Raw genomic sequence first — 12013 nt, 5'->3', positions numbered from 1 at the left:
CTGTCTCCCGTGGGAGGGACCCCACGCTGGAGCAGGGGAAGAGTGTGAGGAGTCCTCCCCCTGAGGAGGAAGGAGCAGCAGAGACAACATGTGATGAACTGACCTCAACCCCTAGTCCCTGTCCCTCTGTGCCGCTGGAGGGGAGGAGGTAGAGAAAATCGTGAGTAAAGTTAAGCCTGAGAAAAAGGGAGGGGTAGGGGGAAGGTGGTTTTAAGATTTGGTTCTATTTCTCATTATCCTACTCTGATTTGATTGGTAACAAATCAAATTAATTCTTGTCCCCAAGTTGAGTCTGTTTTGCCCGTGACGGTAATTGGCGAGTGATCTCTCCCTGTCCTTATCTCGACCCACGAGCTTTTCGTTATATTTTTCTCTCCCCTGTCCAGCTGAGGAAGGGGAGTGATAGAGCAGCTTTGGAGGGACCCTGGAATCCAACCAAGGTCAACCCATCACAACAAGGGAGGGCCTCATGGAAAACTTCTACTGTGGGCTAATAGCACATCTAGGTTTTGTAGAGGTTGGAGAGTTAAAGCAGTGCCCTTGGAGCAATTCCATGACCCATAAGGAAGTATTTGCTGTGTTTCCCTATCGCTCCTATTTTTTTCTTTCTTCTTAGCCATCATCTCTTTGTAGTACAGCATCATCTCTTTCCCTGCTCCTCTAACATCTGTCACAGTCATGCCTTCAAATCAGTCAGCCTTTAAAAACATATTCATTTTCTACCTCCCTTCTGCCCTCCCTCCCCAGTCTCTCTAATTCTTCAGCTAATTCTTCGGTTAATTCTTCAGCTAATTCTGAATTCAGGTAAGTGCCAGGGCAGTTTCTCATGCCTTGAGAACAGCAAGCGATGCCCTGAAGTACTTTCTGCAAGATGAAAAGGAGAAATCTAGTAACATAACAAACTCCTGCAATCATACAGACAGGAATAGGCAGTCTCTGGATATGATTTTCTTTTGCTCATCAAAATGTGGATTTATTGTTTCTACCTATCAATTTTAGGTGGTGGACTTATTATGGAAATGTACATTCTTGTTACTAGATTTGTTGAGAGTACTTTTTGCTTCACAAAAATCTCATTGTCTTTGACTTACAAAAGCAAGCTGCATACTTCCTATGAAATGAACACATCTCAACAGGTATCATATTTTGCACATTTGCAACCTGAATGTTCTTCATAAACACACATATACACGTATACATACATACATGTATGTATTTTATTTTTCAAAAAAATTCTAAATATGCAGATTTTCCCTAGTTTTATCATAATAAGACACTTCTCTGGATTCCTCTGGTGGCTTTTTTCCCCAGCTTTGATTCCCATAAAATTTTCTACTAAATGCTTGAGTCGTCATCACTCAACTCACAGTTTGTCTGATTATCATTCATGCACAAAGCCACGGCAAAAGTCGAAACAAAATAAAACTTTAATCCTTAACTGTTGATAAACAAATGACACAGTATATTACACAGATGCAACTGCATGTTCAAAGGGCAAATAAAACATAATTTTGTTTCTATTAAGCAGTTATTACTATTAAGTGAATACTGACTGTTGTGTTAACAGAAATGAACGACACAGTCCAGCAAAGCCAAAAGCTGGGGTGGTAATCACAGCGCACAAAGCACTATTGTGATTCAAACAACTCTTCTCACCAGATCTTCTTGAAAACCTGTGTGCTTCTGTTCCACTGTACTTCTGAACCTATTTACAGTTTCTTGCATATGCCAAATGTCTTAAATGGGGGGTTCATGTTATTTGAGGCCTAAGATACATGAGTATTTCTTTTACAGGAGTTCCTACATAAATTGCATCTTCCCTATCAGAGTCTGCTTGCTCTTCCCTACTCCCTTCATCATTCTGGCTGAGCTGTTTGGGTGGCTACATGGTCAATTGTACAGGCAGCTGATCTAATTGAAGAATAAATTTTCTTTTTTGGTTCCTTCTCCAGTTTACTCATGTTTCCTGTATGGCCATACAAGTACCTGTCCAGCTTACTGAAGGGGACAGGTGAGATGTGAACAGAGAACCAAGAAAGCGGCAGCAGAACAAACTTAAACAGGGTGATCACCAAATGTCTACTCACAGTTCAATGACGCACATTATCTGAATACTTCTTTTCAAGGAACAATAGTTGTGAGAAGTGTGTCAAATATGGCACACTCAAAAATACAGTAGACTATAGTTTGCAGCTGGAGGTTGGTTTTTCATGAGAGTTTTTGTATTGCTTACTATGAATAGCTCATGACATTTCCCAAAGATAATTTCTAACCCAAATGGGAAATTTAGATCTTGGGAAATGATGCTGTTATTTCTTGAAAAACTGAGTGTTTCTTATGGAGTCAGTTCTCAAAAAAATGGCTTGAATTAGAAACTTCTTGTCGGTTCTATTTATTGGTACCAGATGAGTTCCAATGCATTGGAGTAACATTTGATGTGTAAGCAGTCCTGTTATTACAACTTGTAAAGAAACCATCAGGCCTTACTTGGCTTGACAGAACATACCTGATGGGATCTGGAGACTTAATAAACAAAACAGTTGTGGTGGAAAAGCTCCACAAATGGAGTCTTGGAGACCGTGCATGCAGCTTACACAACTCAGCAACAGAGAAGATAATGGCTCCAGCATATAAGCTATATATAAATATTTGAATATATCCAGTCTGTGGAATAAATTATAGAGCTGTTAGTGCTGTTGCAAAGTGAGGATTCAGTTGGATGCAAATGCTGCTTTTTGCAAGCACTTCCATACCTGCAGAGGAGAAAAAAGGGAGTGGACAGTAGCACACAGTGGATGAAGAGAATATGCTGTTTATAAGCCTTCACTGGTTGTGTGAATCCTGTGCCCAGGAATGCCTGGGCTTGGACAGAAAGGCAAGCTGTGGAGAGGAGGGGCCATTTGCAAGCAGTTTAAGTCAGCGCCTGTAAAAAAGAATGTCAGCACCTATTTTCCTGACTGGCCTCACATAAGCCAAGGATGACCTGGAGATTTTCATGCTCAGGACAGAAGTCCTGGCTCCTCTCTGTATCCTCAAACACTATTTTTGAACAGTTTTGAACAAGCTCTAAAGGCCATAACTCACACAAAGGCTGAAGTTTTAAGGGGGCAATTACACACGACTGTAAATTGTTTTAAATCCTTTATCTGGTGTTCAGGATGAGTCTATGCCATCATGAAGGCACAGAGCACCTTCATAACCTAGAGGCAACATCAAAGAAATGGCCAAAGAAATGTGGAGACTTCACCAGATCCTGGCAAAACTAGTATGTTGCAATTTGAAATGTTCCCACATAGTCCACGTTTAATTGTTTATGTAACAGAACTTCCAGAAACAACAATTATGTGCTAGGAGATAATTGCTTATGATTAGCCTGGAGAAGAGTATTTCAACTTCGTGTTCAATATGGCATTACTTAACTAAAGGATAATATGAAATGGGAATATACTTCTGTCACGCTTTCTGAGAAATCAGAAAATCAGTGTTTGTTGGCTTATACATATAGATCTAAGGCACATGAAGTTTTCTTCTTCCACGTATGCCATCATCTTTAATGCATCAATATTTTTAAAAAATACCAAAACAAAGACATTTCTCTAAATTATGAACAACACTTAAAATTGCATATCAATCAAAGTGAATTAGATCTTATTAATAGATTAAATCTCATAATAATAATGCTGTTTAGAAGAATTAACACTGAGTTTTCTTTCAAGCTTTCTTCAACTTAGATGCCTTAGGTCCCTTAGCTCCTGAATTGGTACCCTAATTTTCAGAAGAATTGATCATCTGAGTCTCTTACTTTGCTGCCCAAATATAGATTTCCATCAAAAAACTTTTAAGCTTTCTTTATAAGTTACAAAGCTAATGAGAAAGCTGAGTATACAGAATTCTGACTAGAAGTTAACTGTCATTTTAAAGATCCCTCAATTTCCTTTTTAGTTTGGCCAGAATTATAACAGAAATGTTCACAGGAAAAATTTATAGGACTTTAACAGAATTTTTGACGTGCTTTGCCACTTTGTTGCAGAGAGAGAGGAGCATGGGTTGGAGGGGGAGGAAGTCAATTCCTACCGCTCACGCAGAAGGTCATTGAGACCTCATGCCAACCTTGGAGCAGGGACGAGGTGGGACAATGGAGCAGGGCTGGGCAGGGCTATACCAGGAGGCAAAAGGCAAATAATGTGAATAATGGCACTGCTGTAATAGTGTGATGGCCTGATCTTATGGGTATCATTTGGCACAGTGTGCAATAACACACATCACAATATACTTCCTATGCCAGGTGCAGAAGAGGCTGGTGCCACCGTTTGAGCTAGAAAGCCTGACTGTGAGTTGTGAGTGGGAAAGCAGCTCTTTTGTGGTGGAGAATGACAAATTACAAGGAGAGCACACACCGAGCTGTTGGGAGAAGTGTGGTGTAGAGATCCAGTGTCTCATCACAGAAATACCTGCCCAGCTGTGTGAGAGGAGGCACAAGTGCTTATTTTTGTAGAACTTGATCTTTAATTAGGAAAAATTATATAAAATAAGCTGCTTTAACTTATAGTATTATTTTGCCTTGTGTTTCTAGAACTGTTTTTAATATTAGGAGCTTTATCTTACGCAAAATTTAAAAACAAAGAATGTTTTAACTTCCTTTACAAATCGTCAAAGTTTTGCAGGATAATAGAAGATTGTATGTGTTTAATAACGTGTAGTTGATGCCTTTCTCAAGACAGAAGATGCTTTTCTCTCCCACAGATATAGTATTATTTTGCCTTGTGTTTCTAGAACTGTTTTTAATATTAGGAGCTTTATCTTACGCAAAATTTAAAAACAAAGAATGTTTTAACTTCCTTTACAAATCGTCAAAGTTTTGCAGGATAATAGAAGATTGTATGTGTTTAATAACGTGTAGTTGATGCCTTTCTCAAGACAGAAGATGCTTTTCTCTCCCACAGATATAGAAATTTCAGCAGTTGAAACAAGGTTAAAGTGTTAAAGTAGACTACTCAGAAATACTCAGTAAAGAATAATGCCTTTGTCTGTGACTTTTTTAACTTAGTAGAAGTCATGCAAAGAACAAACTAGAGAACTCCCCTCCACATAGAACAGAAACCAAACAATTTATCACAAAAGAAGTTATCCCTAAACATCTGAAAGATATCTTCAGTATCAAATATGAAAGAATTGGGTATGTTTTTAAAATTCTCAAAGAAATACTGGGTCATGCTTAAGTGTTTTCTTCTGTCTGCTTCAGGGGCTGTTGCTAACAACTCTTACACAAGGCCTTATCTGTTGTTCATTTTCAGTGTTGCATTTCCTTAAAAATAATGGTATATCATGATGAAATAATATGAATGGCAGATGTCAAGACCATTGAAAATAATGATATGATAACATTCCTGAGAAACAAAAGCAAAGTAGCTGGAGAGTTTAAAATCCAACTACTTTTTATTTTAGCCTAGACCTTTGAATTGGGATTGCTATTTAAAGTAGAAGTCAATGCAATCTGAGTAAAGGCCAGATCTTTTTCACCGTCATTCAAAACTAAGTGTTACTTTACACCACCACTAAACCTCACTGATTAGATAGATAAGCACGATGAGGAAGGAGTGACAGAATCCAAACCTGGTCCTTGAACAGTTCCCACAAGGTTTGTGTGCCAGGTTCACTTATCTAGTCACACAAATAACCCTAAGCTACTGTTAATATCAGATGCTTTCATAAAGCAATATCCAGTCCCATTGTTTTAATGTAAATATATTCATATAAACAGTGATATTTAAAATATATAGCACATATCTTTTTCTTTTTCTAGTGTTTAAATAAAACCAGTGTCTTTTTTTTCACATTCCCAGACTTTGTGCTTTCAGAGATAATGTATTGTACACATTCTTGTCCTTTTTCCAGACAATACAACCCTGTGACAACAACAAAGCTGGGAACTCTACCAGGCTTTCTGAGCCAGACATATTGCCACCCATTACTAATAGTTGGGATGGTGTTTCCCGTAGTCCTGAAATAAAAATCTGAAAGCAATAGTGCTATTTTTTCCAGAAGGATAGACAAAATTAGGAATTAACACAGACTCTGGATCTTGCAAGTGACATTGATAGGGCACTTTTACCATACATGTTTGGGAAAAGAAAAGCTCCAAGACAAACTGATAATGAAGCTCTCATCTCTGAAATATGAAGTGTTTCACAATGCCTAGCATCTTCCCGTTCCCCTTAGCTACAGACTTCTGTCTCCCTGAACTGACTTGCTTCCCACCTCACTCCCCTTCACCCATTTCCCCATCCCACCTCTTATCATGTCCATTTACTTTCTCCTTGTGCATGTGTCCCTATCCTTCTTCATTGTTTATTCATTCATTCCCCAACCCTATCACCCCTTTTCAACAATATAGTCTTTCCTTTCTCGTTTCTGAAGTTGCCATAATTCCCAAGCTTTTAACATTTAGAGGCATGACGATCCTCTCTCTTTCTCACTAATACTGATTACAGGGGTCCACTGCCCCAAACAAGGTGGCAATAGGTGATCATATGATCACAGAGCATTTCGGGCTGGAAAGGTCTCATGTCCATCCTCCCGCTCACAGCAGGCCCATCTCTGAGATCAGATTGGGTTGCTCCAGGCTCTGCCTAGTCATGTCTGGAAAACCTCTAAGGACAGAGACCATGCAGCCTCTCTGAGCAACCTGCTCCACTGCCTGTTTCTCCTCATGGGGAAAAACGTTTCCTTATATCCGCTCTGAAGCTCTCTTCTTTCAACTTATACCTGTTGTCTCGCATTGTCCTGCCCTGCACCACTGTGAAGAGCCTGGCCCCATCTACTCCATGTCATCCCCATAGGCCCTGGGGGGCTGCTGTCATATCCTCTGAAGCTGTGTCTTCCCTAGGCTGAACCAGTCCTGGTTCCTCAGCCTCTGCTGACAGGGAAAGTCCTCCAGCCCCCTCCATCCTGGAGACCCTTCAGGGCCTTTTCCACAGAGTTGCTCCCCAAGCAGGCAGTCTCCAGCCTGTGTCATTGAAAGGGATTCATGCATGCCAGGGGTAGGACTTGCAGTCTGTCCCTGCTGAATTTCACAAGGGTCCTGTCAATCCACCCTCTGGCCTGTCCACATGGTGGTGCAGGGACATGCTGGGGTGGATGATGCTCATAACAGAAGGAGCAAGAGAAGCCAACACCGATGGAGAGCAGAAGGACCTTCAGGGCAAGCATGACAGCAGCCTGCCTAACGTCTGAGATACAGAAAGGTACAGAATACCAACATTTTTCTTGTAGATACCCGTCAATCAAAGACTGAAACTCCAGAGACAAAGCCAAAATACCACTGCTTAGACAGATGAGATGGCATCAGAGCTGCAGTGTGCCCTGCAGGATTTGTCAGCACTGTCCGCATTCAGACCTAGTCAGACCCATTCAGATGTCCAGGAGACAGGGTAGTCAATTGGTGCCATTCTGCAGGGGATGTGCACACCCTCTGGGAAGACATAGACAAAGCCACGCAACCAGTGCAGATTTAGGGCCCAGCGTATGACAGAGATCAAAGGGATGCTGGCAACATTCAAAGCCTTATGCAAATATCCAAATGTTTAGCTAATTTGAAATACTCACTTGGAGAAAACATCTGGAAACTGACATCAGTGCCCTGTTCCCAATAAATTATTAGCTAAGCAAAAAAAAAAAAAAAAAAAAATCAGTGGCTATTTTTTGAATGTGTGCGGTAAAAGCACCACTGGCAGGTTCTAGGGAGGTATTTTGGAAGAAAGGAGGGGTTCGTCAGTCATTTAGAGCCAGAGCTTGCGTTAGCACAGCTGTCCTAATTGTGCTTTTCCTATGTATGCAAAGAGTCTCATCCCTTTCCAGATACAAGAATGACTTGTTTGTACTTTATTTATTTTGTAATCACAGATTTCAAAATACATACCATAAAGATGAGCAAGTCATGTAAACATCCCACTAGGCTCAAAATTGAAAACATGAAAATAAAACAAATATAGACAATGGGATATAATCCTTCATGTCTTCAATAACAATTCCAAGTACAGCGTCATCTGTTCATGTCAAGATAAGGTTAATTTGATCTTATGACCAATTTGATCAAAGCTTCATGTACCAAAATGTTTGTGTGCATATTTATATTTCTATTTATCAAATTTCCGTACTTTGTTCATGGCATTGTGCCTAGCTTTAAAGTAATTAAAAGTCACTAGTTAGTATTATTAGTCCATTGGCCATCTAGTGAAGGAAATACTTCTCAAAGAGAAAGTTGCTGTGAAAGCTCTGATACATAATTATTTTAATGTTAATTTGTGTTATATTTTATCAGTTATTCTATATAATATTTATGTGTTTTTATAAATGCATTGTATTGTTATAAATTTAATTATTATATACATTCTAATACAAGATATGCATAAAGCTTTTTAAGTTAAGTGTTTCTGTACAAATACTACCCAAAATTACTTATTCTTAATCAAAAATTAAAATCTGGACATTCATATGGATAAGAACATCTAGAGTTACATTGGCCTGGATACTTTCAGAGTTTTGGGAAGGATGTAAAGTAACAAACAACACCCTAAAGACTATGGTCCCATTACCATATATAATTTAGCAACCTAGATTTATATTTTCAGATCCTACCCAGGCATACATATGCTTTTGAAAATCTGGCTGAACACCTAAATTCCACCAAAAATTTGGACTACTGCATCACTTCTATTTCCAAAGCTCTTGCAAGCTTCTAAACCATTTATGGGCAGATTTTCAAAAGCTATTTAAATGGTTAGGGATGCCCAGCAAGCGTCTAATCAGATTTTGAGAAGTACTTAAATGGATCATGCACCCGACACCCTTTCAAAATTCAACATTCAAGGGTATTTTTAAAAAAGAAACAAAGACAGCTTTGCCTGGGATTTGGCAGAAACTTACCTCTGAGCAACACAGCCTATTTCTGCCAACTGCTGAAGCACTCTGGCTGTTGGCACAGTTGGATGGGAAGCACTATGCAAAATGGTTACTAGTTTGATTCAGTAGGTCAAGGGCTGTATTTCTATGGACCAGGAAGAAGAAAGAGTCTGCAGAAGTCACGATCCCCATCTAACTTCTAGACTCCTACATCTTCAACACCTAAAAATTTTGCCTGGACTGACTTATTATTATTATTATTATTATTATTTCACTGTACTGGCCAGAAGTAAGGAGTTAAGAGATATAAAAGAAAAGGTGGCAGGAGGGGGCTGGGAACCCTGCTTCTGCTCCCCCTCAACGTACCAAAGCCCAGCAAGGACAGATCACGTAAAAGGAACCGCATTAGGAAGCTCAGAGAGGTGGACAGTGTGCTCCTTCCCCCACAGGAGACAGATCCTAAACAGCACTAGTTAGCTAGCCCTTAAAAGCTGCTGGCACTACTATCCTGAGCTGCACTCCACAGGCATTAGTCCTTCTGACTGATGTGAAGCTCCCAATGCAATCTCTTGCCCTCAACGTGGTGTGAAGTTATTTGAGGGCCTATTCATCTGTTTTCTATTGTTTTCTGTTTATGTAACAGGTAACTAATGAACACCTTGCAAAGGCTCAATGAGACTCAAAGCTCTTTCTGAGAGGCAGAAGCTTCTCCCAAGAAAAGTCCATGTTACTGTTTTAGAAATTATTTTGCAGTGATGATAATTGCTCTCTGAAGACTGAGCTATATAGGGCCAACAACAGAAATACTGAGGGCTCTCTAAAGGGGTTCCTAGAGGAGTTTCCACTCTCCCCATCTATCACATAACATTTATTTAGTTTACCATCAGACCTGGTTACACGCCTCGCAATCCAAGTAGCTTTGGGATTCCCTGTCAGCTGGGATAGGATGGACAGAAAAATCCCTTGCACAGAAGCGTCTATTGGCCACCTGGCCCACCTGAGAAAATCAAAGCAGGACAATTGAGGGAAAATAAGTAACTGCTTCTTTGTCTTATTTCCCAGTCATTCGGGAAGCCAAGGAAGATTTTAGGAAATTGCATAACATTTTTACGTAATGCTCCACAACACCTTTTCCTTGATGTTATATAGATCCTCTCTTACTGTTCAGTCTATTGGATGCTCAAGGATGAAAATGGACATGTACCAGAGATGCTGCTGGATCCGTTGAATAGATCTTAGTTTATAACTATGAGAGAATATAGTACAAAATGCCTGCTGTCCCACATTATAACTCTCCAAGAGATGAAAGACTTCATTTTTTTCCAGAAAAAGGACTACTCTGTTTGGGGGAAGGTTGGGAGGGATGACATAAATCATAAATTAAGCTAGAAAGTACTTGCATCTTTTCCACAAGAAAAAGTGATTTAACAAAGAGCTTCGGTAAGGCCCGAGGGCCTACGTGCGAGCTGAAATGAGGCTCTTGGGCCCATTGGTAGAGGGTGTGGGTGTGGGTCCCAGGTGAGGCTGATCGGGGCCTTAGGACATGTTAGAGTCCTCAGGGTCCTGATAGTTTTCTCACAGCTTATGGTATTTCCATTTCAAGTTAATAGCAATATTTCATTCCACTTTTAATATATTTATTCAGTTACTATTTTTTATTGGTATAATCAAGAAATTATGCAGAATTTTAGCACCAGAAAATGGATCATTAATTCACAGTTTAGTAAATTAAAGAAACAAGATGAGAAAAATGTCCTTTATTTCCTCTGGGAAGAGGAAAAGGGAACAAAGGACACTCACGCGACCTGGGGGTTAGACCAGTGGTCTCTGAAGTGTGGTGCACACAGCCCAGGGTATGTGCAAGACAAGTCATTGAGGTGTGGGAAGAAAATATTTTTTGTACCATTAATAAGTAAAATAAAATAAACGAAAATAATTTTTTAATAGTGTTTATTTCATCCTTATCCATTTTATATTTCTATTTTGTCTATGTTCTATAAAGTACATAATGGGAACAAATTGTCATTTATTGTGACTTGTCTGATAACAATAGCCGTAGTGAGGCTGACCTGATCACAACAAAACCCTTCTGTATCTGATTCTTCTTCCCTTCATAACAATGCAGGTTAGGAGTGAACTGATGAAAATCTGGGGCATTTCAGTAATGCCAAAAAAATCAGCGTAAGGGAAAAAACCTAACCTGAAAATGTATCATTTCCAGCTGAGTCTAGGAATAGATAGGATAGCATTTAGAATATGGCTGGTCTTGAGCTCATGCAAATTTTTTAACTAAGGAGCAAGTAGTCCAGCACAAAGCACAAGACAACCTCAGAAATACAATTGTTGGAAATGGTTGCTTGCATAATTTCTCCAAGGGGTCAGAGAGAAGTTTCCAGCTCACCACCCCCGAGAACAAACTGCAAGAAGAGTGGGGTTTTTCCCAGTATGAGTCATCTTGAGGGGAAATTGTTTGCATCACTTGCCACTTCATTTTTCTTCATGAGATGGCCTGGGTTGGAAGCAGCTCCATGTGAAAGACATTTAATGTTGCCTCTTTTAGAAAGTTTTTTTAGGGGGGGTGTAGAGGGAGTGTTAGGTCTTGTGGACCACTCCAAAATAATCCCCAGCATGAATACTGACGGGACTTTCTGCTCTTCCAGTTCAGATTTTCTCTAAGAATCCAAAATCTACCATTTATTATGTATTTTCCCTTTAAAACTGAGTCTTGGACAATGACAGAAGAGTTTCTATGCTTGTCATGTCATGACATTGTTCTAGCTTTTGCCCTTTACCAGGACATGGTGAAGAAGCTTGAACAGGTCATTTTTTGAAGACATATGCCATGAAGTTACTGTAAATCAGATGCTGTTGGCAGTGTTATTTTTCTGTCATCCTACAACAACTTGTCCTGGTTTTGACTGGGATAGAGTTAATTTTCTTCCTAGTAGCTGGAATAGTGCTGTGTTTTGGATTTAGGATGAGAATAATGTTGATAACACACCGATGTTTTAGTTGTTGCTAAGTAGTGCTCACACTAGTCAAGGACTTTTCAGTTTCTCATGTCGGGCCAGTGAGAAGCTGGGAGGGGGCACAGCCAGGACAGCTGACCCAA

Source organism: Aptenodytes forsteri, unplaced genomic scaffold, assembly GCF_000699145.1.
Source record: "Aptenodytes forsteri isolate BGI_AS27 unplaced genomic scaffold, ASM69914v1 Scaffold48, whole genome shotgun sequence".
In the NCBI taxonomy this organism is placed as follows: domain Eukaryota; kingdom Metazoa; phylum Chordata; class Aves; order Sphenisciformes; family Spheniscidae; genus Aptenodytes; species Aptenodytes forsteri.
The sequence above is the reverse complement of the archived record's forward strand: the minus strand, read 5'-3'. Positions refer to the sequence as shown.